The sequence below is a fragment of the Microcaecilia unicolor genome, chromosome 6 (genome assembly GCF_901765095.1).
Source record: "Microcaecilia unicolor chromosome 6, aMicUni1.1, whole genome shotgun sequence".
In the NCBI taxonomy this organism is placed as follows: Eukaryota; Metazoa; Chordata; class Amphibia; order Gymnophiona; family Siphonopidae; genus Microcaecilia; species Microcaecilia unicolor.
In genome coordinates, this window is record NC_044036.1 from 274,848,002 (window position 1) to 274,864,033 (window position 16,032).

Sequence of the window (16,032 nt, forward strand, 5' to 3'; positions counted from 1 at the left end):
TTAGTTGATGTAGTGCTTGGTAATAATTTAAAGATACAAGACACCACTTCTATTGTACGACCTCTGTTACCCTTTTTTAAGTCTATGTGGAAGAGCATATTGAGAGGCCTGTGGTGGCCTTTCTTTCCCAGGAAGGTACCACAGCAAAAACCAGCATAGACTCCCTTCTGTTCAAATATATTCTTGTCTTTTGTTTTCCTGACACCAGAATGCTGGGAGTCATATTTCCTGAATTCAGAGAGTTAGATTGGTAGCACTGGAAAACCAAATCTCATAATATGTGCACAACTGATCATGTTTGACAACCAGTATCATATGATGGACAAGCCAATCTTCTGACTTCAGGAAAGGAGTAGTATGAGAATCCTACATGGAGCACTCATCGAAGAGGAATTTCAAGCCTGAGCCTCAAAACAGATGCACTTGGGAGTAACAGAGAGAAGTATTTGTCCATGAAAAGCTTGGTGAAGCTTCCCAGTGGAGGCAAAAACCTTAAGGCGCCTACTTTTATTAGTATGTAAAGGTTTTGCAGTTAATTTGCATTTATGGCAAAGTGAAGGCACATTAGGTGCAAAACTTTGGGAAAGGCAGTCATGCAGTTAACACAGAGCAGGAGTCACGACCATGTGTTAATAGCATGGCCAATAATGCAGAATGGTTCTTCTATTATTGTAGCAGGTTAACATGATAATGATTGTGCTAACGCCAATGTTCAGTCTCCTTTCCATTCTCCAGCTACCCCCCCCCCCCCCCCAGTCAATGGTAATTTCCATGTTAGGTGCTTAACATAGCAGTTTAATATGTGCTGTTAATGCACTGCGTTAAATGTTAGTGTGGTGCCTTGCTTTTAGTGTTCATTAAAAAGCCAGGTTAAATACTTAATGCAGCTTAGTAAATAAGCCCTTAAGAGAATCGAGAAAACATAGAACAAGATCTTTAAATACAATAAAATGAGGTATCTGCGGTATGGGCAGACTGGAACGATCTTGTGGCTCTTATCTGCTATTGGTTTCTATATCTATACACTGGACGCTCTTCTTGCCCAAGGTGTCCGATAACTTCAGTGTAAAGTGCTGAGTTTTTCTTCCTGTTGTAGTAAATAAAATAATTGCCCATTTTAATTTGGTAATAACAACTCTAGCTTGTCTGTAAAGTGTTCCAGAGATAATTCCTTTGTCTTATTACTTGTTTCGTCCCTGCGTGTCTTTTATCCAGGTGATACTACATTCACTATGCAATATACATTGAAAGTATATATGGCTTATTTAATAATTGTGATATTTATGGCTTTTTATTCTTCTTTTTTATTTATTTTTTTGCAGAAATCTTAGAGACAACAAAGAAAATAACCCCAAATGCTACTACTGTTGTATTTGACTGTATGAATTTAAACTTGGACACAAAGCTACAATATGGGTAAGGTTTTTATTTATTTTTGTTTTCTTTCTGTCCCTGATCTTTCTTATCTGTTTTTAAGTGAGGCAACAGGTTTTGGGATGAGTGAATTAGTTCAAAAATAACTGGGGCAATATTGAATTGATCCGCTGTTTGTCAAAATTGACTGAAATCTAACATTAACCTGGGGGGGGGGGGGGGGGGTCAGTCTGCAAAGGTGTCCATGTTTTCATATCTGCTGATCTTGACATGTGGGAGGAAAAATCTGATGGATTTTCTTAGCAGATCTCAGAGGAAGCCATGGATTTTGGAAAAAAAAAAAAAACTCTATCTGGGCTGAAATCTGCCATGCTTGAGTTCAGCTTCAGAGAGTTAGCCCATTCCTAAACAGCTGAGTTTTTTGGCCACAGAAGGGAAGACATTGTTTGGTGAGAAGAGGATGCTACTGGGATTTGGAGGAATTCATTTCCAGTTATAGCTCATTCACTGGGTGCATCACAGCTACTTTGACATCTGTTTATCCAACTGCAGATGGGTTATAATGTTAAAAATAGGGCTAACAATACTACGCATGATGTTTCTGGTCCTCCTACTCTTTAGAATGTAAAGTACAGTCTGTGTTGAATTTTCATACCTACTGAGATCAAATACTTTTTGCAGATAATGTTTACTTATTTCTCCATTTCTGTTTATCACATATTTGTAAAACCACCATGTAGTTTACAAAAGTAATGTAAAATGCAGCTAAAATAATTCAATAATATTACCCATTTAAAACCCAATCAACACTAAATCACACAAACAAGAGGTTTTCAAACCTTTTTAAAATTTACCAGGATCAAACTCCTTGTACAGTTCTTGTGGCAGCCTGTCCTACTATGAGCACTTTCTCACGGTGCCTCACCAGTCTTCATTTTGGACCAGCTGCTACATTATAGTAGTCCAAACAGGAAAATAATTCATGAGCTGCTGCAATCAAGTCCTCTAATTCTAAATATGGTTGGAGCTTTCAAATCAATATGAAGCAATGCAAAGGACCCCTGGACTACCCTACTGATATGATAGGAGTGATTCAGTTTTTTTAAACTCAAATTACATCCATTCCTCTAAGTTAAGCATGGATGTGTTAAGATGCACTTCTTCCAATTGGTCATGGGGGGGGGGGGGGGGGGGGAGGGGGAATCAAATTGCCTGAGTTATAAAAGCCTAATTTTCCCCTAAATTTAATTTCAATTATTGTCTAAACTATTTTAGACATTAGGAGTTACGGCCCAGGAAAAGAATCTAGGTTTCTTCATTGATGATACATTGAAACCCTCTGCTCAGAGTGCTGCAGCGACTAAGAAAGCAAATAGAATGTTAGGAATTATTATGAAAGGAATGGAAAACAAAATGAGAATGTTGTAATGCCTTTGTATCGCTCCATGGTGCGACCACATCTCGAATATTGTGTACAGTTCTGGCCACCATGTCTCAAAAAAGATGTAGTGGAATTAGAAAAGGTACAGAAAATGGTGATGAAAATGATAAAGGGGATGGGACGTTTTCCCTTTGAGGAAAGGCCAAAGCGGCTAGGGCTCTTCAGCTTGGAGAAGAGACGGCTGAGGGGAGATATGATAAAGGTCTATAAAACACTGATGTCCCGTCTGTGGCCGTGACAACCCTCAGACTTACCCTGTTTCTGGGAGTCAGTGTCTGTGCTGGCTTCTGCTTGTCTCTGTGTCTGTCTTAGGTTCTCTCTGGCTCTGTGTGCTGATTGCCCTGCTGAACCTCACCTGTGTGGGCTTTGCCTCTTCCAAGATGGCTGCCGCCTCCTCCTCTTTGCCAGTATCCAAGATGGCTCCCGCTGTTCCTTCCTATGGGCTGACTGCTCTGAGTGTCAAGCCTCTGTTTGGTTGCAAGGTGATTGCTGCAGCTGTGGCTCTGGTGTTGATGGGCTTTATTAGTCACTTGGAGACTACAGTCCGGGCCTTTGCATCTCATCTAAAGGTCCTGGTGTATAGAGTGCTCTGTACACAGTTTCAGTGTTTGCTCTGTGTGAGTTTCTATGTTTGTTAGACTAGCTAGCTTAGGCACCGTCTGGCTTGTAGCCTGTGTATAGCTTTGCTAGTGTTCTATGTTTGTTTAGACTAGCTAGCTTAGGCACCGTGTGGCTTGTAGCCTGTGCATAGCTCTGCTAGTTCTCTGTGTTTGTTTCCAGTGCATGACTAGCTAGCTTAGGCACCGTGTGGCTTGTAGCCTGTGCATAGCTCTGCTAGTTCTCTGTGTTTGTTTCCAGTGCATGACTAGTTAGCTTAGGCACCGTCTGGCTTGTAGCCTGTGCATAGCTCTGCTAGTTCTCTGCGTTTGTTCCTAGTGTTAGACTAGCCGCCCTTGCTAGCCACTATCCCAAGACTGTGTTTGTTCCTAGTGTTAGACTAGCCGCCCTTGCTAGCCACTATCCCAAGACTGTGTTTGTTCCTAGTGTTAGACTAGCCGCCCTTGCTAGCCACTATCCCAAGACTGTGATTGTTCCTAGTGTAGACTAGCCAGCTTAGGCACCGTCTGGCTTGTAGCCTGTGCATAGCTCTGCTAGTTCTCTGTGTTTGTTCCTAGTGTTAGACTAGCCGCCCTTGCTAGCCACTATCCCAAGACTGTGATTGTTCCTAGTGTAGACTAGCCAGCTTAGGCACCGTCTGGCTTGTAGCCTGTGCATAGCTCTGCTAGTTCTCTGTGTTTGTTCCTAGTGCAGACTAGCCAGCTTAGGCACCGTCTGGCTTGTAGCCTGTGCATAGCTCTGCTAGTTCTCTGTGTTTGTTCCTGGTGCAGACTAGCCAGCTTAGGCACCGTCTGGCTTGTAGCCTGTGCATAGCTCTGCTAGTTCTCTGTGTTGGTTCCTAGTGACAGACTAGCCAGCTTAGGCACCGTCTGGCTTGTAGCCTGTGTAAAGCTTTGCTAGTGTTCTGCGTTTGTTTCCAGTGCATGACTTGTTAGCTTGGGCACAGCTTAGTTGTTAGCTGGTGTATAGCCTTCCAAGTCTCCTGGGTTTGCTCTGTGTATGTTCCTGTGTATGACTGGTTTGCCTAGGTATAGCGTTCCTATTAGCCTGGGTACAGTTTACTAGTCATTGTGTTGAATCCTGCCGACTGCCAGAACCCGGACAGTCCCTGCTCGTCTGCCTTGCCTTCGCCTAGGTGCCAGGGGGCACTCCTGGATCTTCATTCCTGCTGTTCCTGTAAGTCCTACCGGCTGCCAGAACCTGAGGGCTCAACCCTCGGGGAAAGGCAGTCAAGTGTAGGTGAAGCCTAGGTCCAGTGTGTTCCAGTCCAGCGGGTTTCACTCCTGTATGTTCCAGTCCAGTGGGGCCACTCCAGTGTGTCCAGTCCCGCGGGCCCCACTCCAGTGCGCACCCGTCCGGTGCGTTCCAGTTCCGAGTGTTCCGGTGTAGAACTCCAGTCCGGGGTTCCAGGCCAGTCTTGTTTCATCTCTACCTGGAAGGTGATTTTGCCTGCCACTGCCGATCCACGGTAGTGGCCTATGGACTCACAAACCCCGCGCTCCCGGGGAAGAAGCCTGAAGGTATGCCAAGGTCCTCGAGAGCGCGGCAAGCGTGAGAGACGCGACAGGATGCAAAGGCCATGAGTTCGGCGAGATCATCGGTCCAGGTGGGCTTCATGCCCATAAGTTCGTGCCCTATGGACAATCCGAGGGGAACTTCTGATTTTTTTTTTTTTTTATTCCAAGGACAGCCTAGTTTCTTTTTTGGATCCCTATTTAAGGCTATGGGAGTACCGAGAGGAACTTCTGTCGAATCCAGCCTTTAAGGCTACTCCTGAAGCAGCAGCGGAAAGAAAGCGTGTCTACTGGAGTCTGGTCCACTATAACCCAGTTTCTGACATGGATTCGGCTATCACGCTCTGCGAGTACCGCCTCAGACTTCTGGAAAACCCAGCTCTGCGGGATACTCCGGAGGCTGAGATCGAAAGAAGACGCCGGGGACTTCCTCCGCTCGAGCCACCTCAGCCGAGCAGTCGGTCGTCCTATGGTGGGTTGGCTCTTCTTTACGACCCCAGTCCACCTGTGTCGAGTCCAGTTCGAGGAGGGAGTCCAGTGGAACCTCCAGCTAAGCCGCTGAGTTCGGGCCGAGGGACGGTCCTGACCATGTCTGTGAAGACGGGCCGAGTGAGGCGTCGGACCAAGCCCCTGACCCCAGTTCAAGTAGCGCTGCCTCCTAAGCCACTGAGTCCAGTCCAGGGGATGCTTCATACTGAACCTCCTATTTCAGTCCAAGTAACGAGGAAGCTTAAGTCTCCGAGGCCAGTCCGAGGAAGGCGTTCGATGGAGCCTCGGATTCCTATGCAAGTGGCGCTCCAGGTCGAGCCTCCGGTCCTCGTTCAAGTGGCACGCCCTTTGAAGTCTCCGAGGCCAGTCCGAGGGAAGCTTTCGATGGAGCCTCGGATTCCTATGCAAGTGGCGCTCCAGGTCGAGCCTCCAGTCCTCGTCCAAGTGGCACGCCCTTTGAAGTCTCCGAGTCCAGTCCGAGGGAAGCTTTCGATGTAGCCTTGGATTCCTGTTCGAGCGGCGCTCCAGGTCGAGCTTCCGGTCCTTGCTCAAGTGGCACGCCCTCTGAAACCTCTGAGTCCAGTGCGAGGGGTGCTTCTGACGGAGTCTCCTAGACCTGTGCAAATGGCACTCCGGGTCGAGTCTCTGGTTCTTGTCCAAGTGACCCCTCCAATCAAGCTCCGAAGGCCAGTTCGAGTGGCGCTTCCGCTCGAGCCTCCGATCCCTGTCCAAAGGGTGTGTTCTGCCAAGCCTCAGTTAAAGTTCCGTCCCTGCCAGGAGGCAGAGGGCGTCCCGAGTTGCAAGTCCAGTCAAGATGCTGAGTCTGGATCGAGTTGCAAGTCCAGTCAAGATGCTGAGTCTGGACCGAGTTGCAGTTCCAGTCAAGATGCTGAGTCTGGATCGAGTTGCAAGTCCAGTCAAGATGCTAAGTCTGGATCGAGTTGCAGTTCCAGTCAAGATGCTGAGTCTGGATCGAGTTGCAAGTCCAGTCAAGATGCTGAGTCTGGATCGAGTTGCAAGTCCAGTCAAGATGCTGAGTCTGGACCGAGTTGCAGTTCCAGTCAAGATGCTGAGTCTGGATCGACAGTCAAGATGCTGAGTCTGGATCGAGTTGTAGTTCCAGACAAGATGCTGAGTCTGCACCGAGTGCAGAGGCCAGCCGAGATATTGAGTCTGCTTTTGAGGATGAGATGACGTTCCAAGGGCACCGTGATAAACTTTGTTCTGATCCTGCCCTGGGGAATACTCCTGAAACTAAGGCTAGAGAGACGTCCCAGTCCGGTCAGAGGGGTGCGTCCAGCCTTGCAGCTGAATCTCTTCCCAGTTCCAGGTCCGACCAAGATGTTGAGGTCGTCCTAAGTTCCAGTGTTCGTCAGGAGGCTGACCTTCTGCTGAGCGCCCGTGCCAGTCAGGCTCCTGAATCCAGTTCCAGTCAAGGGGTTGAGGCCAGTCCGGGTTCCTATCCCGGCTCCGTGTTGGATGCCAACCCGGGGGCTAGTTCCAGATCCATTTCTGTTCAGACTTCAAGCTCCTGTCAAGATGGGAATGCCACTTCAAGCCTCAGCCCAGCTTCTGATGTCAGCTGGGGTAGTGACTCCAGCTCTGTTCCTGTCATTTCATGGATTTGCCAAGAGGTTCAGGACATTGTGGGTTCTCTCAGGGGAGGGTTACTTTTGAATTGTGTTCCTCTTGATGCATCCATGTTCCTGAGTTTGCCCCGTGGTGACTCGAAGGAGCTTCCTGGTCACAAGTTCTACTTTTGTCTGCCAGTTTTGAACTTCATTGTGACTTCCAGCCCAGTGATCTATGTCTGGCTTTTGAGACCTATCAGGAAATTTCATCATAGTTACCCCTGGATACCTGACCGTCTCCGGGAGACCGAGAGGGGGGTCTTGAGGAGGGGATACTGTCCCGTCTGTGGCCGTGACAACCCTCAGACTTACCCTGTTTCTGGGAGTCAGTGTCTGTGCTGGCTTCTGCTTGTCTCTGTGTCTGTGTCTGTCTTAGGTTCTCTCTGGCTCTGTGTGCTGATTGCCCTGCTGAACCTCACCTGTGTGGGCTTTGCCTCTTCCAAGATGGCTGCCGCCTCCTCCTCTTTGCCAGTATCCAAGATGGCTCCCGCTGTTCCTTCCTATGGGCTGACTGCTCTGAGTGTCAAGCCTCTGTTTGGTTGCAAGGTGATTGCTGCAGCTGTGGCTCTGGTGTTGATGGGCTTTATTAGTCACTTGGAGACTACAGTCCGGGCCTTTGCATCTCATCTAAAGGTCCTGGTGTATAGAGTGCTCTGTACACAGTTTCAGTGTTTGCTCTGTGTGAGTTTCTATGTTTGTTAGACTAGCTAGCTTAGGCACCGTCTGGCTTGTAGCCTGTGTATAGCTTTGCTAGTGTTCTATGTTTGTTTAGACTAGCTAGCTTAGGCACCGTGTGGCTTGTAGCCTGTGCATAGCTCTGCTAGTTCTCTGTGTTTGTTTCCAGTGCATGACTAGCTAGCTTAGGCACCGTGTGGCTTGTAGCCTGTGCATAGCTCTGCTAGTTCTCTGCGTTTGTTCCTAGTGTTAGACTAGCCGCCCTTGCTAGCCACTATCCCAAGACTGTGTTTGTTCCTAGTGTTAGACTAGCCGCCCTTGCTAGCCACTATCCCAAGACTGTGTTTGTTCCTAGTGTTAGACTAGCCGCCCTTGCTAGCCACTATCCCAAGACTGTGATTGTTCCTAGTGTTAGACTAGCCGCCCTTGCTAGCCACTATCCCAAGACTGTGATTGTTCCTAGTGTAGACTAGCCAGCTTAGGCACCGTCTGGCTTGTAGCCTGTGCATAGCTCTGCTAGTTCTCTGTGTTTGTTCCTAGTGTTAGACTAGCCGCCCTTGCTAGCCACTATCCCAAGACTGTGATTGTTCCTAGTGTAGACTAGCCAGCTTAGGCACCGTCTGGCCTGTAGCCTGTGCATAGCTCTGCTAGTTCTCTGTGTTTGTTCCTAGTGCAGACTAGCCAGCTTAGGCACCGTCTGGCTTGTAGCCTGTGCATAGCTCTGCTAGTTCTCTGTGTTTGTTCCTGGTGCAGACTAGCCAGCTTAGGCACCGTCTGGCTTGTAGCCTGTGTAAAGCTTTGCTAGTGTTCTGCGTTTGTTTCCAGTGCATGACTTGTTAGCTTGGGCACAGCTTAGTTGTTAGCTGGTGTATAGCCTTCCAAGTCTCCTGGGTTTGCTCTGTGTATGTTCCTGTGTATGACTGGTTTGCCTAGGTATAGCGTTCCTATTAGCCTGGGTACAGTTTACTAGTCATTGTGTTGAATCCTGCCGACTGCCAGAACCCGGACAGTCCCTGCTCGTCTGCCTTGCCTTCGCCTAGGTGCCAGGGGGCACTCCTGGATCTTCATTCCTGCTGTTCCTGTAAGTCCTACCGGCTGCCAGAACCTGAGGGCTCAACCCTCGGGGAAAGGTAGTCAAGTGTAGGTGAAGCCTAGGTCCAGGGTGTTCCAGTTCCGCGGGTTCCGCTCCAGTGTGTTCCAGTCCAGCGGGTTTCACTCCTGTATGTTCCAGTCCAGTGGGGCCACTCCAGTGTGTCCAGTCCCGCGGGCCCCACTCCAGTGCGCACCCGTCCTGTGCGTTCCAGTTCCGAGTGTTCCGGTGTAGAACTCCAGTCCGGGGTTCCGGGCCAGTCTTGTTTCATCTCTACCTGGAAGGTGATTTTGCCTGCCACTGCCGCTCCACGGTAGTGGCCTATGGACTCACAAACCCCGCGCTCCCGGGGAAGAAGCCTGAAGGTATGCCAAGGTCCTCGAGAGCGCGGCAAGCGTGAGAGACGCGACAGGATGCAAAGGCCATGAGTTCGGCGAGATCATCGGTCCAGGTGGGCTTCATGCCCATAAGTTCGTGCCCTATGGACAATCCGAGGGGAACTTCTGATTTTTTTTTTTTTTGATTTCAAGGACAGCCTAGTTTCTTTTTTGGATCCCTATTTAAGGCTATGGGAGTACCGAGAGGAACTTCTGTCGAATCCAGCCTTTAAGGCTACTCCTGAAGCAGCAGCGGAAAGAAAGCGTGTCTACTGGAGTCTGGTCCAATATAACCCAGTTTCTGACATGGATTCGGCTATCACGCACTGGGAAGAAGCAGTAAAATTAAGCAAGCGTTGTAAAAGGGTTGAACTTCATGGATCATCTCTACTTGAATACTGTAGATACAAGAGGATTCCGAGGGGACTAAGGATGAATAAGTCATCCACTATGTTTACTGACGATCAGTCATTTATGTTACAGTGGGAAGCGATACTTAATAAATGTTCCTTAGATCTAATGATTTTGATTATTAAAACGTGCAAAGAAAAGGAACAAAAAACTAAGGAAGCATTAGATAAGGAATTAATGTTTCTGAAAGATAATGATGCATGTTTTGACATACTATATGAAGATTTCAAAAAAAGCAGTGAACAGTTTGAAAGAGATTTGCGTTTACTGAAATTTGAAAAATTTAGAAGAGATGATGAGGATTACAAAAATAAAAATGTGTATCCATGGAATAGGAATCAAAGAAAGAAAAGCCACTATAAAGATATGAATAAAACTGCTAGAGTACCTCATCCCACTGTTACACATAATATTAGAAACAACTATGTTCAAAATAAAGGTATGGAACAATCTGTTAATAATAGAGCACAGTATAGTCCACAGACCTTTAGAGGTAGTAAAAGACCCAGGAGTGATCCAGATCAGGTCTTCGATCCGTCAGCATCACTTTATACTACCCCTCCACGTATCAATGTAGATAAACAGGCCATGCAAATAGGCCAATTATGGAAGAAAAGATCGGTCACAGACAACTCAATATCAGAATACCAGAGGAACTATATACCTTATAGAGGTAGAGGACGAGGTAGAGGTAGAGGGAACTTTATCCCTTACAAACAAGGACAGGTAAACACCAACAGGTATTAAGTACAGTTTATAACATTTCTGATAGATCACTAACCGATGTAGAGAGTCGAGTGCTAAGTAAAGGTCTTTCCTTTATACCTACTCCCCAGTACAATTCATTCAGAACTAGAATAGAATTTTACAAATTTATTAGAAAATTAAAGATAATAGACTTCTTTGAAGGTAAAAATGATAATACAACAGATCCATCAATAGTGAGAAAAGACAGTAAATGGCAACCACCGGGCAATTCACATTACTTAATTAAAGCATTTGAAAATGTTGTTCTTAATGATATCACCCTGTTAGAAACACAGGATAATAGAAGAATTTATTATAATATGACCAAAGATGAAAAAAATGCAGTTAGCACTTTACGAAATGACCCTGACATTGTCATTAAGCCTGCGGACAAGGGTGGAGCAGTTGTCGTAATGAATAGAAATGATTACATTAATGAGATCAATAGACAACTAGATGATCATACCTTCTATAAAGAGCTTAAAAATGATCCAACTGTTATCATTCAGAAAGATATTAGTTGGGTGATTTGTTCATACACGGTATCTTCAATAAAATCTTTTTGTTGTGACATTGATCTGCTGGCTTTTTTTCCCATATTGGATTTTGCAGATCGTTTGCCTTGTTGTTTTTTGGGATCCAGACAGCAATGTCAGACAAGCACGCTGAAACTTTGGTTTGGATGCAAGGTGAGATATCAGGGGTAGAAAGGTAGATTTGGGAGTCATCAGCATAGAGATGGTAGGAAAAGCCATGGGATGAGATTAATGAACCAAGGGAAGAAGTGTAGATAGAAAAGAGGAGGGGACCAAGAACAGAACCCTGAGGTACGCCGACAGGCAGAGGGATAGAAGTAGAAGAGGATCCACCAGAGTGAACACTAAAGGTGCGGAGGGAGAGGTAGGAAGAGAACCAGGAAAGGACAGAACCCTGGAATCCAAGTGAGGACAGGGTATCGAGAAGTATGCTGTGATCGACAGTGTCAAAAGCAGCGGAAGGATCAAAAAGAATGAGGATGGAATATTGACCTCTGGTTTTAGCCAGTAATAGGTCATTGGAGACTTTAGTAAGCGCAGTTTCGGTTGAGCAGAGAGGGCGAAAACCAGATTGTAGTGGGTCAAGAATAGCATGTGAGGAGAGAAAATCAAGGCAGCGGCGGTGAACAACACGCTCAAGTAATTTGGAGAGAAAGGGAAGGAGGGAGATGGGTCGGTAATTAGAGGGACAAGTAGGGTCGAGTGAAGGCTTCTTAAGGAGAGGTGTGACCACAGCATGTTTAAAGGCAGCAGGGACAGTCGCAGTGGAAAGTGAGAGGTTGAGAATGTGACAGATAAAAGGAATAAGAGCAGGAGAGATGGCATTAAGAAGGTGGGTGGGAATGGGATCAGAGGAACAGGTGGTACATTTTGAGGAAGAAAGTGTAGTTTCCTCAATAGTAACTTCAGGAAAGGAGGAAAGGGAATGAGGGGAAGGAGAAAGAGGGGAACGGACTAGTGGAGGGAGAGGTGGTGAGGTAGAGAAAGCAAGGTTTATCTTTTCAAACGTTGTGAAAGAATTCAGCAAGGGTCTGAGGAGATAATGAAGGGGGAGTTGGGGGAGGGGCACCTTGAGGAGAGAGAGTTCAATGTGGTGAAGAGAAGTCGAGGATTAGAGCCAAGAGAGTTGGTCAGTTGGATATAATAATCCTGTTTGGCACGTAAAAGAGCAGATTGGAAGGAGGTCAGCATGAACTTAAAGTGTAAGAAATCAGCAAGGGCCCGAGATTTCAAGAATACTAGGACTAGTGGGCACACAAGCTAAGAAGTTGTAAATTTAAAACAAATCAGAGAAAAATATTTCTTCTTTCAACATGTAATTAAACTTTGGAATTCATTGCCAGAGAATGTGGTAAAAGCAGTTACTTAGCAGGGTTTAAAATAGGTTTGGATACTTTCCTAAAAGAAAAGATGGACTGCTTATAAAATTTGTACTGTTATGGGATCTTGCTAGGTGACCTGGATTGGCCATTGTTGGAAACAGGATACTGGACTTGGTGGACCTTTGGTCTGTTGCAGTTTGGCAGTGCATATATTCCTATGTTCTTATGTTATGTAAAAACATTGCCGTAAGCTCAGAGATAAGCTTTCATTTTTGTTGTTTGTAAAATATATTTCCTTAGCGTCCCTCCGGACCGGTCCAGGAACTGACTGGTGGGTTGTGCACGCCTTCCAGCAGGTGGAGACTGTGACTCTAGAGAGCCAATAAGAGCCCTGGCCAACTAGCCCTAGATTCAGTATTCTCAGTCTCCAGCAGGTGGAAGAAGGTGAGCCCTTCAGTCTCTTCTCAGATTTTTTCTGTCTTTTCCCTTTCTAAGGTAATTTGTTTAGAAAAAAAAAAAGCCTGTTTGATTTACTTCTGTGCCCCGGGGTATTCAGGCTTCTTCTGACTGAGTGCAGTGCACACTTCAGTCTGCCTAAGGGTGTTACATCTGGGGGGATACCGGGTCCCGCCCCCATGTTTTCCTCCTGTGGTTCCCCAGCAAATTGTTCTTATTTTAGGGCTGGGAAGTGCTCAGTCTCTCCGGAGGGAGAATACTGCAGCTGTTGGAGAGGCAGCCATGTAAAAAAAAACAAAAAAACTTTAATCTGTACAGCTACAGTGTGTTCTACAGAGCAGCTCTAGGGCAGCGGTTTTTTTGTTTAAGGAGTTCCCTTGGTCGGTCAGATCATTTGCCGGTTTATTAAAAAAAAAGGCGCGATCGCACTACGGGCACTCTATGGCGGAAAATCTGCGCAGATGATCCGTTTGTCAGCGTCGGGGGGGTTAGAGCCTCCGGCGCTTGTAAATATTGTACCGCTGTGCAGTCGGCTGGGTCAGCTGTTTCTCTGCCGGCTTCTTCTCCCCTCGCATCTCTCAGGTAGTACCGGTTCAGTCTGCATGGAGGGCAGACTCTGTTCCCACTCCCGTTTTGGCGGGAGCGGCGGCCATTTTACCTTCTCCCTTTGTTTTGGAAGACCGGGCCTCTTCTTCTGTTCCTCAGCCACCTGATCATCCAGCAGTTTTGCCTCCTGCTCCGGGGGGGGGGGGACTTCTGGAGGGAGGATTCCCACCAGAGTTTGTACTTCAGATATACTAAGCCTTTTTACTAAAACAGGCAGGCCCTTCTCCTCTTTCCTTGGGGAACTAGCGCCAGGCAGGGTGTCTCGGCCAAAAGGCCTAGAGAATCCTGGAGATTGGAAGAAGATCAAACTTTAGATCCAGATTTGGAGATGCCCTCTTTAGAAGACATGGAAATGCAGGATGATCCACAATTAGAGGATCCAGGTTCTTCGGAGGCAGGGACGGATCCCTCTTTCCCAGGTGAGGATCCGTCGGTGGTGTGTATATTTCACAAAGAGGACTTACAGGAGCTCATTTCATTGGTGGCTAGCACTTTACATTTTGAGGAGGAACAGCTTGTGGTTCAGGATGTTCGCAAGGTTGATCTCCTAGTTAAGAGTATCAGGCGTCCTGGGAAAACTTTTCCTATGCACCAGGACATTAGGGATATCATCCAGGCTCAGTGGGATTTCCCGGATTCTCCCTTTAGGCTAGCAAGATTCATGATGCACCTTTATCCAGTCCAGATGTTGATAAATCTCTTCTGAAGGTGCCTGTGGTAGATGTAGTAGTGTCTGCGGTCACTAAGCGCAATACGTCCCAGTAGACGGTGGTACGGCTCTTCGGGATGTTCAGGATCGAAGGGTGGAGGCCCTCTTAAAGAGTAGCTTTGACGTCTCCTCTCTGGCTGTGCAGGCGGCTATTTGTGGCTCTTTAGTAGCTAGAGCATGCTTTCAGTGGGCCAAGCGAGTTTTGGACAGGTCTTCCAATGATTTATCTTCAACTGACAGAGGGGTGGCCAAGATTGAGATGGGCGCTGCTTTTTTAGCGGATGCTTTGTATGACTTGTTGAGGGCATCATCGAAATCCATGGCCCTCAACGTGGCAGCTGGTCGTTCTCTCTGGCTGAGGGGTTGGTCTGCGGATGCAGCGTCTAAGTCTAAGGTGAGTAAGTTCCCTTTTCGAGGGTCCTTTTTGTTTGGGCCCGAATTAGACAAGCTGGTCAATAGTTTGGGAGACACCAAGGTTCCTCGTCTACCAGAAGATCATCCTAGAGCTCTTCAGCGCTATTCTGGTTTTAGCCGTGGGCGAGGACGGGATTTCCGGCATTTTCGGTCAGTCAGAGGTGTTCAGCCGCAGCGGTCTCGTTTCTTCCAGAGGAACCAGTCCTTTCACGGACTACTTCGAGGAGGTAGAGACTCCGGTTCTTCTTTTCAGTCCACAGCCCGTCCAGCCCAATGAAGGTGCAAGGGCCTCTCCTCTGGTTCCGGTGGGACCATGTTTAGCTCTGTTCTTTCAGAGGTGGGCCCAAATTACCACAGATCAGTGGGTTTTGGAGGTTATTCAAGTCAGGAATGCCTTAGAATTTGCTCGTCCTCTCTCTCCGATGCCTTTCTACAGTCTCTCTGCCGATCTCGTCTAAAGGCGGGAGCGGTTCGGGACACTTTGTTAAGACTTCTCCAGCTGCAGGCTGTTTGTCCAGTCCCTCCATCAGAAGTCAGGCAAGGCCGTTATTCCATTTACTTTGTAGTTCCAAAGAAGGAAGGTTCCTTTCGGCTGATTTTAGATCTCAAGGCAGTCAATCGGTCGCTCCGGGTCCCCAGTTTTCGGATGGAAACTCTGCGCTCGGTGATAGTGGTGGTCCGGAAGGGAGAGTTTCTGATGGCTCTGGATTTGACGGAAGCCTATCTGCATATTCCGATTCGGCAGGGGCATCAGCGCTTCCTCTGTTTTGCGGTCCTGGGGCAGCATTTTCAGTTTTGGGCGCTCCCCTTCGGTCTAGCCACGGCTCCGCTTACATTCACCAAAGTCATGGTAGTAGTTGCAGTGGCCCTCAGAAAGGATGGCATTTTGGTTCACCCATATCTGGATGACTGGTTGATTTGGGCAAAGTCATACCAGGAGAGCCTTCAAGTCACAAATCGAGTGGTTCAGTTTTTGCAGTCCCTCGGATGGGTGGTCAACTCAGCCAAGAGTCGGTTAGTGCTGTCTCAAACCCTGGAGTACTTGGGGGCTTTTGTTCGACACGGCGCGTGGTCGCATATTTCTTCCTCAGGCAAGAATTTTCAAGATCCAGTCTCAGGTTCAGGCCTTGTTGCGCAGGCTTATTTGCAGGTATTGGGCTCCATGGCAGCAGTGATAGAGGAAGTGCCTTGGGCCAGGGCGCACATGAGGTGTCTTCATGCATCTCTCCTGTCCAAGTGGTCTCCTCAGACGGACTTGTTGCACGTGAGGTTGCCTCTGCAGATGCCGGAGTGCAGCAGCTTGTTTTGGTGGTTGAGGGCATCCAATCTGACCAAAGACATGCCATTGGATCCGCCCAATTGGACAGTAATAACTACGGATGCCAGTCTCAAAGGCTGGGGTGCTCACTGCCTGGGACAGTTTGCTCAAGGTCTGTGGTCTCCTCCGGAGACGTCCTTATCGATCAAACTCCTGGAAACCAGGGCGATCAGTCTAGCTTTGGAGGCATTTTCTCCCCTAATAAAAGGAACGTCTGTTCGCATTCTTTCGGACAATGCAACAGCGATGGTATATGTCAACCGGCAGGGAGGAACGAAGAGTCGGCTTTTACATCAGGAGACAT

At 47.4% G+C, this 16,032-nt stretch overlaps 1 protein-coding gene across 3 annotated transcripts in view; it reads left to right on the forward strand.

Moving 5' to 3' along the window:
- The window catches only part of RALGPS1 (Ral GEF with PH domain and SH3 binding motif 1), a 777,507-nt gene that overhangs the window by 107,714 nt on the left and 653,761 nt on the right, over positions 1-16,032 (forward strand). For all 3 annotated transcript variants that reach the window (XM_030207496.1, XM_030207498.1, XM_030207497.1), the window contains exon 2: positions 1,323-1,416. The gene's annotated coding sequence lies outside the window, so the exon portion shown is untranslated. The remainder of the gene's footprint in view (positions 1-1,322; positions 1,417-16,032) is intronic.